Below are 12,482 nucleotides of genomic sequence, written 5' to 3'. Positions count from 1 at the left end.
ATAGGTGTGTTGCGTGGTACCCCTATCTCTGTACTTTTTGATTCTGGTGCTTTAGATTCTTTTGTTTCTTCATCCATTGTGGAGCGGTGCGGGCTCGTGTCTGCTAAGCAGGCAGATAGGTGGCAAGTAGAGTTGGCTACCGATGTGTGAGTGTTTGTTGATGCCTTCGTTCCTAGTTGTGAGTTGGACCTAGGACCCTTTGTCACTTTAGTGGACCTTCAAGTCATTCATTTGGGGTCCTATGGAGTTGTATTGGGGATGGATTGGTTATCATCTCATAGCATTCATGTAGACTATCATCAGAAGATAGTAGAGTATGTAGATGACCATGGTAGGAGAGTGGGGATCATTGGAGTTCAGTGATCGATATCCTTACGTATGATTTCTACTATGCAACTTAGGTGGTGCATGCGTCAAGGGTGTCAACTTTTTGCAGTTGCTCTTGAGGATGTGGATGAGGAAGAGAGTCAATAAATTGCTCTTGATGGTCACCCTATTCTTTGAGAGTATGAGGATGTGTTTCCTTTGGATATTCCCAATATGCCTTCGAAGTGAGACAGATTTTCGCATTGACTTGGTTACTGGTGCAGAACCTATTTTGAGAGCACCATATTGGATGAATACTCAAGAGTTGAGTGAGTTGAAGTTGCAAGTTGAGTAGTTGTTGGCCAAGGGATTCATCCGTCCTAGTGTTTCTCCTTGGGGTGCACCAATTATCTTCATCAAGAAGAAGGATGGTTCTCTTCGATTATGCATTGATTATCGACAATTGAATAAGGTAACCATCTGGAACCGATATCCATTGCCTCATCTTGATGACCTCTTTGATCGGGTGAAGGGAACCAAGGTGTTTTCTAAGATAGACCTAAAGTCTGGGTATCATCAGTTGTGCATTCATGATGCAAACATTCATAAGATGGTGTTTCGTACTCTTTATGGTAACTATGAGTTCACAGTGGTGCCATTTGGGTTGACAAATACGTCTTTAGTGTTCATGAGTCTTATGAATGGGGTTTTTCACACCTACCTTGACTACTTTGTTCTTGTGTTCTTAGATGACATATTGATTTATTCTAGATCCATGGAAGAGAATGAGGGTCAGTTGCATTAGGTATTGCAATGCTTGAGGGAGAATTAGCTTTTTATGAATTTGGCGAAGTGTGATTTCTTCCAGTCAGAGGTGAGCTATCTTAGTCATATAGTTTCGGAAGAAGGTGTATCCATGGATCCTTCTAAGATCTAAGCCATTGTTGATTGGCCAGTGTCGACCAATGTTTCTGAAGTTCAAAGTTTCATGGGTTTGGCCAAATATTACCATTGCTTTGTTCAGAGATTTTATTGGATAGGCCATCCAATTACTTCTCTTCAAAGGAAAGGGAAGAAGTTCGTTTGGTCAGAGAAGTGTGAATTGGCTTTTCATACCTTGAAGGAACTCCTTGTTAGTGCTTTGATTTTGGCAGTTCCTGACCCATCCAGAGATTTCATGGTATGCACAGATACCTCTTTGGAAGGTATAGGTGAGGTGCTTATGCATGATGGACGTGTGGTTGCCTATGAGTCTCACAAACTCAAGGAGCACAAGTTGAACTATCCAGTTCATGACTTGGATTTGGTAGTTGTAGTGCACACATTGGTTTGTTGGAGACATTTCCTGTTGGGGTGTTGGTTTAAGCTGCATAGGGATCATCGTAGTTTGCAGTATATTTTCATGCAGTCGAATTTGAATGCTTGACAGTGACGATGGATGGAATTCCTCTGCGAGTATGATTTTGAGGTTCATTATATTCAAGGGAAAGAGAATGTAGTGGCCGATGCTTTGAGCCATAGGAGGCATGATGTTGCAGCATTGTCCCTTGGTGTGGACTTGAGTGAGAGAATTCTTGGAGTTCTTCCTCAAGACACTTGGTATCAGGATGTTAGAGCCGTGGTGGAGTTTGGAAGACCATTGGAGGGTAGATATTCTGGATATACTCTTGAGTCAGATGGTCTTCTTCAACATCTTGGATGGATCTATGTACCTCCTTTGGAGGGTCTTCGCATTTTGATCATGACTGAGGCCCATTGTGCACCTTATTCGGCACACCCTAGTGTCAAGAAGATGCACGCAGATCTTAGATAGATATATCATTGGGCTGGTATGAAATGTGACATTGCTAATTTTGTGTCCAAGTGCTTGGAATGTCAGCGGGTGAAGATGGATTATCAGCACCCTTTAGGGCTTTTATAGCCGAATTTGATACCGGATTGGAAATGGGATATCATTTCCATGGATTTCATAGTAGGGTTGCGTGTTTCTTCACGATGTCATGATGCCATCATTGTCATTGTTAATAGATTGACCAAAGTTTCTCATTTTGTTCCTATTCAATCTTCTTATACTGTAGTAGTGGTGGCACGAGTCTTCTTGGAAGATGTGGTGAGGTTGCATGGGATCCCAAGGCAGATCATTTCTGATAGAGATCCTATCTTTACATCAACCTTGTGGACCTCACTTCAGCATGCTTTGGGGACCCAGTTGAACTTCAGTTCAGCTTATCACCTAGAGACTGATGGTCAGACTGAGTGTGTGAATCAGGTCTTGGAGGACATGCTTCACATGTATGTTATGGATCAGCAGTCGCATTGGGAAGAATATCTTTGCCTTGTGGAGTTTGCTTATAATAATGGAGATCATAGCTCTATAGGCATGTCACCCTTTTAGGCATTGTATGGTCATCCTTATCATACTCCTTTGAGTTGGGCTCAGTTGGAGGATAGGGTGTGTTTAGGCCTGGATTTTCTTCGTGAGATGGAGCAGCAGGTTGAGCAGATTCATGGGCATTTGGTTGCTGCCCAAGATAGGCAAAAGAAGTATGTCGATGCTCATAGAGTCAATCGCCAGTTTTATGTTGGCGACCATATGTTCTTGAGAGTGCATCTGTGGAAGAGTCTGATCCATTATGGAAAGGGTTCTAAGTTAGTGCCTCGTTTTGTAGGCCTTTTTGAGATCCTTGAGAGGATAGGACATGTTGCGTATTGTCTTGCCTTGCCGCCAAGTCTATCCTACATCCATGATGTTTTTCATGTTTCTATTCTTTGCCCTTATCATTATGATGTGACCCATTTTCTTGATTGGAATGCTTTGCAGGTCGAGGATGGGTAGCTTTCCATGGAGCCCGTGCGCATCCTTCAACATTGGGATTGGACTCTCAGGGATCACACCATTGAGCAGATAAGGGTCCTATGGGACCCCAGTGATGAGTCCTCTGTGACTTGGGAAGACGAAGCGAAGATGAGAGAGGTTTATTCTTATCTATTTTAGGCTTCTAGGAGTAAGCCTAGGCTTGGAGGGGAGGATGTAGTACCCCTCCTCGATCAGACTCTTTTGTATGTTTTGAGTTACTTTAGTGACTGTTCTGTGGAACATTATTGTATTTTGATTCGGATATTATGCGATGTTATTTCATGCTTTATCTAGATTTATGGTGTATGATTTTATGCAGTATTTCAGTGCTTATGATTAATGTTATTTTTATGGATCATTATCATGGAGTGACACTTTTCCCTTATATTGCGATGTATTATTTATATGTTGTGTGTTTGCAAGTATATTGGGATGTGAGGGGATGATTTTCCTTCACTCACTCCGGTGAGATAGGGAACATCATGATTCTCCTTCATCAGTGTGTTTACCGTGCCTGTATATATATTGGTCTATATGCACTTGTGGTTCTTTGGTGCAGGACATTGCAAGTACTAGTACTGGGTAGGTACAAGGTATTGACTCCCCCTGGTTTCGCAGGTCTGAGCATGCCTTATATATCCGATGGGAGTGGAGGAGATAGTTGTTGTACCCTAGCTTGACTATAGTTACACTCGTGTGAGTGTTGTCAGTCGGTTGTGTTTCCCTCGTCTGGCTATTATGCATGTCATGGTGCCTTGGTTTGGTCATTTGAGAGTCGTCATTTGATTTGTCTTGGTTTTGCGTGTTTTCATTTTTTTAATTGGTTATTTAATTTAAATGGATGATGCTATCTTGTGTTGGCATAATCATTTAATTATTATTCTCTGTGATTATTCATTTATTAAATTGATGAATTGCTAGATTAAATGGTTAAATGGCTTAATTTATTGTGTAAAGTTGCATTGATATTTTTGTGAAATAAATAAATTTCCTAGCCATTTAAAAAGGTAAAATGCTTATGTTGAAGGAAATATTTATGGAAAAAGAAATAAATAAAAGTTTTCCTTTTTCTTTTTCCATTTGGCCTTATTAATTTAATCTTTGGAAATAATTATTATTTTTGGGAAATAAATAAATCTGATTGCCTTTTTAGTTTTAAAAGATTTAAATGTGATTGGATGAAAACTTTAACCTAGAAGCTTGGGTTAAAAGATATTTTTGGGCATCCATTCTACACATTCACGGTAGGAGAAGAAGAGGATTTTTGGAGAGAAAATTCTGGAAAAACTTCCTGAAGGAGCACGAAATTTGACCTGGTTGCAAGACTGGAGTTTCTTCATCCCTCTTACTTGCTAATTGCTTCAAGGTTGGAGGTTCCCTTCTTGTTTTGAATTTGTTTTTTTGAAATTTTCAGTTTTCTTCCTGTGTATGGAAATTTATGTATTCTGCCTGTAGGTTCTTTTCAGAATGTTGAAATGGAAGAAAGAATGCCTGTGGTTGTTGATTTTGTGAATCCTAAATCATATGGTTGTTTACAAGAAAGAAATGGTTCATTTCTCTATCTATTGTGTGTTTTGTTCTTGGAAATCAATTTCTTGTTTTACCTCTTCTTTTGAAAGAATGAACTTTAGATTGGGTTGGCAGGGCGCTTCCTTATTTCTAAATTGTCAAGATTCGGTTAGTCATTCTTTCCAGTGTGTTTATTTCACCATTCACCTTGCTGGTAAAACTCTTCCTTGAAATTTTGGAAATTGGCACTGTTTGTGTGTGTCCATGAAATAATTCTGGAAATGGAATGTTCAAAGTGGTAAGTGTTACCAGTTAGAAGTGGTAAGTGTCACCAGTTTGAAGTGGTAAGTGTCACTAGTTCGAAGTGGTAAGTGTCACCGGTTCGAAGTGGTAAGTGTCGCCGGTTCGAAGTGGTAAGTGTCACCGGTTCGAAGTGGTAAGTGTTACCAGTTGGTAGTGGAAGTGTTACTAGTAGTAGTGGCACTACCGATAAGTGGTGTATGTTGCCCTGGCAGTAGCACAACCGCGGGTTGGTTTGACCCCCGCTTGGTTTTGAGCCCTCATAGGTCTCCAAACTGGTTTGTGTTAAGAACTTAAATTTTAAAAATGGAATGTTTAAAGTGGTATTGCGTGATGCAATGTGAGTTTCATGTGATTTTTATTATGTGGTTAATAAATTTATCAATGAAAATTAAGGCATGAATTAGAGATTCAAATGGGTAGATTTGGAATATTGATTTGGAGATTGATTAGATGTGACTATTGGAAAGGAGTGTTTTATTTAATTTTCAATCAATGATGTTGCAAGTGTTTATGATGCTGATATTTTTAAAGATTGTCTGAGTGCAGATTTGATGTATTTAGCTGTCCTTGCAAGTGTTTATTATGATATTTTGGTCTGTGGTTCTGTCATCTTGTGGTGGTGTAATTGGTACCTTTGACCAAGTGATATATGCTGGCTCTGTTGTCTTAACCATATAGTGTCTTTTCCTTATGGTTAGTCAAGAGTCAGTATGTCCTTGTTTCACCACTTGTTTCTGATAGTGGTGTTATGGTTGTCTGCTTCGCCATAGGGTCCTCGGGGAGTGACCATGCTTGTGTAGTGTCCCTTGAGAGAGTGGTTTTCGCTTGGGGGTTGCACCCAAAGTGGTAGGTATTACAACCCAACAAAAGTTAGATAATAGCTGGTAATCTAATGAATTGATTAGGTGGGTAGTTTCATAACATTAATAAGATAATGAACCTCGCACATAGGTGGGTGCTTGTATTGAGGCTCATAATGTAGTGAGAAGGCCTAGAATGGCAAACCGACCACCTTGTCTTCATGAAAGGCTAGAAGGGTCCACATGAGACTTAGTTGGAGCTAGAGGTTTGGGAGAATGTTACCAGGACAGACATCTAGGACCTATGAGAGCCTACCAAGGTAACCATCAAGCTATGTGATGACACTCTCTCTTTTGGTTCACTTGTGTTTTGTGATGTTAGTTCACTTGTGTTTCTGAAGTTGAGTCACCTGGATTCTTGTGGAGTCTTATTATGTTGTCATGGAGTCATATTGTTCATGTCAACCATGTCATGCTTATGCTTGTTTGAGGGTCCTCAGCTATCTCCTAGCACGATGGGGTGATTCCATTTTGGGAATTACATGGTCGGGTGGTAGTGCCACTTCCCATCGGATGTTTGGATTTGTGCCTTCATGTGAGGATTGGCTTTTCAGGTGTTCCTATGGTTCATGCCTCATGCTTCATCTCATGTTTTGAAGATTATTAGTATTTGTAAACCTATGTGGTCATTGTATCATTGTAATATTGATCCTATGTAACCTTGTAATTGGATGAGATATATCCCTTATGTTTATTGAGAAGCTATGTATTGGAAGAGTAATGTAATCCTATGTTTGGATGTTTTTTATCAAGTTTCCTTGATGATATTAATAAATGCTTATTGAAGTGGAAATTATGTTGTATCCTTTCAATCTTACTATGATGAATCTTTAATTGCTTATGGCTTCTTGTGATCATTGAGTTAATGATGCATATGTGGATTTATGATGTTGTGAAATTTATTCTTGAAGTTAATTCTTCATTGGTAACCCTTAAGGAATTCTGGTGTAAGTCTGTTGCTGGTGTTATCATGCATGTTGTGAAAATGCACTTATGATGTTTATACTTAAAAAAAAAAATTTGTTTCACCCTTGTTGTGGGTTTTCCTTTGGGGTTCCTGGCAAGGCATTACACATCCTAGAGTGTTTTCAACCTCACTAGTGCATTTGGGAGGTCATTTCCATAAAAAAATGAGTATAAACTCGATCTATTTTGGTGAAAGTTAGATTTTGGGTGTGGAGAAACATTCTACCCAATTTTGGCAGTACAGTACGGATTTTTCAAAAAAAAAAAATCTAAAATATATATATTTTTTAATTGCAAAAAAATAAATTTTATAGGCAGAAACTTTTTTTTGAAAAATTGAAAAAAAATATATTTAAAAAACCAAATTTCATTCTGGGTTTCGGGGGTGTCATTTAAGCCCACCCTCAACCCACTCCGTACTCTGCAAGCTGACCTGCATGCAGTCGTACGCCGCCCTATCCATGACCACCCTATTGGTCGTTCCCCATAGCAGTTGTCGTTGTCAACTACTCTCTCAACCCCAACGGCCCTCTGCTTTCCCGACCCTAGTGACCCTGCAATTCCGGTCCCACCGACCCAACCAACGACCATCGGCCACTAGCTCCAACCCAACCCGCGGCCATCGGCAACCCGCCGGCCACTGGCACTGGCACTCCAGCAACCAACATGCCTCTATCAGGTCAACATTTGATAGGTTTCCCTAGGTGAATCAACACCCACCACGTGGTAGGAGGCCATTGGCCCGTGGAAAAACATAGTGCCACGTCATTCATACAGTCAGCGCTCAGTAAGCACCCAGTCATCTTTTTTATAACCACACCATTTTGATGGTCATATGGCCGTCAAATTTAACATAGTGATTTGTTGATGTCAACCTGCATCAGCACCTTTTTGAAAATTTTAGACCCCTCTCCATTGAGTAGTTTGGTTTTTGGGGTCAACTTTGAAGGCCCATAACTTGCTCAATTTTGCTCCCTTTTGGGTGCAATTTTTTTTATTTGGGAAAATTTTTTGTGCTCTCCACAATGGTGTGGTTATTTTCTAATTTTGGTGCACAACTTTTTCATAATTTTCAGATTCTCTCAACTGTACCTGTCCAATCCTCAATTTTTCAACTTCAAAGGCTTCGTTTGGGCTCATACGACCTCCTTTTCAGGTGTCATTTTTTTGAAAGTGCATATGTTTTCATCTACTTTCATAATCTATGATCAGTTTTTAGATATTTTGAGTGGATATTGTACTTTCAGATATTGGTCTTTTTTTGCCTACTTGGTACTTGTAATTTGCTGGATCTTAGTTTAGATCTCTTGCATTATCAGTTTGAGTCTCCTTTGGACTCTTTGAGGTAGTTGTAAAGTTGAAATCAAAAGTTCACTTTGCCATTTTTTGCAAGTGGCCCACTGTACACACACTAAGTATAAGGTGCCAAATCATCATTTGGGTGGGGTTCTTTGATTGAGGAAATTTAGGGGGGTGTCTTGTGTGAGTGTGCCTCTTTCCTTTTGCTCTTTCATTTTTTGTTGCTATGAGTCCTCATGAATTTCCACCTTTTAACTCCACATAATTATACATCTTGGAAAATTAAAGCATGGAGCAAATTAATGGGAAAATGACTCAAGCATTACATAGATGGAACAATAGCAACACCACCAGATCCTAAGACTAATCCTAATGCTCAGTTAGAATGGCTCACTAAAAATTACATGGCTCTTGGAACTTTGTGTAAGTATGTATCAGATGACCTCATTTTTCAAATTGAGAAGTGTTCTACAATCAAAGAGGCTTGGGAAATATTTCAGAAATTGTATGGTCAAGTTGCTGAAATCAGAGGTTACAAGATTGACAATGATCTCACCAACTTGGATCCCAAGAGTTTTGATACGATGCAAGATTATGTCACCAAAGAAAATGAGCTAAGAGCGAAGCTTAAGGATTGTGGAATTGATAAAAGGGATGCTCAGTTGATATTCAACTTGTTGGACAAGCTTGCACCTAAATATGCAACATTTGTTTCTAGCTTCCAAACTCATCATTTGATAGTGGGGAGTTCCTACAATATGCCTTCATTTGATGCTTTCACAGAAATGTTGATGTTGGAACAATCTAAGTTGTTGAACATGGGGATTCTCAAGTCTTCAAATTCGAAGGCTTTGGTGGCTAATCAAGGGAATCAAGGAAGTCAAGGCAAAGATTCCAGCAACAAGAAGAAGCAATCTAAGTCAAAGCCACAATAGGAAAATGGACAATCATCCTCTCTATCACAAGGTGATTTTTCATCCTCTTCCAAGAAGGGGACTCCACCTAAGAAAGATAAACCAACTTGTTCTTATTGCAAGAAGTATGGTCATGATGAGCATCGATGCCACACCAAGAAATTTGATGAGTTGACACATCTCCTTAAGAAGAAGAACATCAAATTGCCATCTGCCTACAACAAGAAGGATACATCTCCTTCTTCTTCCTCATAGTCTAAGGGAAATGGGCAAGCATTTGTGGCTACAACAAGTTCTTCACAACAATGGATACTTGACTCAGGTGCCTCTTATCACATGGGTTCTACAAAGGAATAGTTTTCTTCATTGGAGCCATCAAAGGTACCTCACATTTACATAGGAGATGATACTCAAGTTGACATTGAAGCGAAAGGTTCAGTTGACATGGATGATGGAACATTTGAGAATGTTCTTTATGTTGCTAACTTGTCTACCAATCTTCTCTCTATCTAACAAATCACTTACTATGAGAATGGGAAAAAGGTTGAGTTTACACCTGATTCAGTTGTGGTAAAGGAACTTGATAATGATGCCCTGGTAGCAATGGGACAAGTCAATGACAAATCAAGACTTTATTCATTCTCCCACTTTGTGCCAAGTTCTCCTTTTAGGGCATTTCTTAATCATTCAAATTCAAAAAGTAAGCTATGGCATGAGTGTTTTGGTCACCTCAACTACCGCTATCTTCAGCAGCTCAGCGCTAAAGACATGGTCATAGGTCTACCTCAAATCCATTTTTCAGAGGGTGTATGTTCAAGATATTCTATGGGAAAGCATCCTGAGGAGAAGTTTGATAAGGGGAAAGCTTGGAGAGCTTTGGAAGTTATTCAAATTGTTCACAGTGATGTAGTAGGTCCATTTCCATCACCTTTATTTAGTAAGATCCGCTATGTCCTCACCTTCATTGATGACTACTCCCGCTTCACTTGGGTCTATTTTATTGTTCATAAGAGTGAAGTGTTTGATAGATTTCTAGACTTCAGGGCTCATGTGGAGAAGAAATCTAGGAAAGTGGTCAAGATTCTTCGCACAGATAATGGAAGGGAATATGTGAACAAAAGACTTGACTATTTCTGTACATTTGAGGGGATTAATCTTCAACATTCAGTTGCCTACACTCCACAGCAGAACGGAGTTGCAGAACGCAAGAATAGAACTCTCAAAGAAATAGATAGTAGTATGATACACGCATGTTCTCTTGATCTCGCCTTTTGGGAAGAGGCTATTAGTTGTGCCACACACATCCAAAATCAGGTTCCTCACAAATCTTTGATTGGTATTACATCCTTTGAGGCTTGGGCTAGTAGGAAACCGATTGTGAGACATTTCTGAGTCTTTGGGTGTCCAGCATGGGCTCGCATTCCTCCATAGAAATGCAAGATATTAGAACCTTAGAGAGGCCTCGTATTTTTGTTGGATATCTCGAGGGTGTTAAGGCATATCGATTGATGGATCCTGAGAGTCATGAGGTGTTTATTGAGAGGAGTGTTCATTTTGAGGAAAGTTATCCTAGCTTAGCCTCTCTACCTCCTCCACCTTCCTCCATTGTGGATAGTGATGTGAGTGATTAAGATGGTGAGACTCCTTCAACTCCAACTCATAGGGTTACACCTCCGTAGGGTCCACTTGTAGTTGAGGAGCCTCGTTCTCCACCTCCACCTAGACCTCGTTGGGCTCATCAGACACTTGAGTCAATGAGTTATCTTGTTGGGGATCCTTTAGATACACAGAGGACTCAATCATAGCATCAAGACCTTCTACATGCATAAATTCCTACCACTTCTAATCTACAGACATTTGAGGAAGCATCAGGGGTTCCTGAGTGGGACCACGCTCTAGAGGAAGAGTATAGTTACTTGATGAGGAACAACACATGGGAGTTAGTCCCTCTCCCTCTCCCTAAGGGGAGAAACATAGTTCGATGTAAGTGGATCTATTGAACCAAGTTTGTAGCAAATGGTAGTGTGGATAAGTATAAGGCTTGACTTGTTGCAAAAGGTTTCTCACAAGTTCTAGGTGTTGACTATATTCAGACCTGTGCGCCCATAGCCAAGATGAACTCCATTTGCTTGACACTTGCTATTGTTGCAACTCATAGTTGGGTTGTACATCAAATGGATGTGAAGAGTGCATGTCTTCATGAGGATCTTGATGAGGAGATATATATGGAGCATCCATAGGGTTTCATCCAAGATTCTTCCTTGGTTTGTAGACTAAGGAAACCTCTCTATGGCCTTAAGCAAGCCCCTAGGGCTTGGTACACCAAGATGGATTCCTTTCTTCTCTCAGCAGGGTTCACCAAGTGTCATTCCAATCTGAATGTCTACATTTTACAATAGGATGACTAACACTTGATACTTGTGCTCTATGTTGATGATTTGATCATTACAGGGAGCACCACATCCATCATTAGCAATGTCAAATCTACTTTGCATGACAGATTTGCTATGACTGACTTGGGTCTTTTGCACTCCTTTCTTGGGATAGAAATTTCACAGTCATCTTCTAGAATTACTCTTTCGCAGCCCAAGTATTCTCTTGATCTACTTGCATGCTTTCATATGGCTGATTGTAATCTTGCGTTGACTCCCTTTATTTCAAGAGTCAAGCTTGACGCTAGGTTCTCTTCTCCACCAATTGATGCCACATTATATCATCAGCTTGTGGGTAGTCTCATCTACTAGATTCACACATGCCCTGATATTTCATTTGAGGTTGGCATGGTTTCCTGCTTCATGTAGGAATGACATGAGCTTCATTGGAAAGCCACCAAATGCATCCTTCACTACATCCAGGGTACACATCATTATGAGATTCACTATGCAACAAGCACAGGACTTTGCTTGGTTGGTTACACAGACTCTGATTGGGCTAGCGATCTTGATGATTGTAAGTCTACTTCTGGTTATAGCTTCCACCTTGGTTCAGGCCCCATTTGTTGGCAGAGAAAGAAGCAGCATGCTATTTCTCTCTCTTCGACTAACGCTGAGTATCAAGGGGTTGTTAACGTAGCGACTGAGACTATTTCACTTCAGCATATTCTCATAGAGTTTGGATTCTCCACTCCACAATCGACAATTCTACATTGTGACAATCGGAGTGTCATTACAATCTTAAAGAACCCGGTTCAGCATCAGTGGACCAAACACATCAAGATTCATATGCACTACATCCAAGAGATGATTCAAGAACAGGTCATTGATTTGCAATATTGTCCTACAATGGAGCAAGTTGCAGACATCTTCACCAAACCCTTCACTGAGAGTAAGTTCCAGCATTTGCAAGCTCTCTTGGGGGTGTGGGATGTTTTATTGGGGGGGTCAGCTGACTTCTCCTTCCTCTCTTATGGGGGGACTTTTTCCTCTTTGAGGTTTTGTCCTTCTTCTTTGAGAGTCTTTTGTACATTTT

The sequence above is a fragment of the Cryptomeria japonica genome, chromosome 6, assembly GCF_030272615.1.
Source record: "Cryptomeria japonica chromosome 6, Sugi_1.0, whole genome shotgun sequence".
Classification (NCBI taxonomy): domain Eukaryota; kingdom Viridiplantae; phylum Streptophyta; class Pinopsida; order Cupressales; family Cupressaceae; genus Cryptomeria; species Cryptomeria japonica.
Note: the sequence above shows the minus strand (reverse complement) of the source record.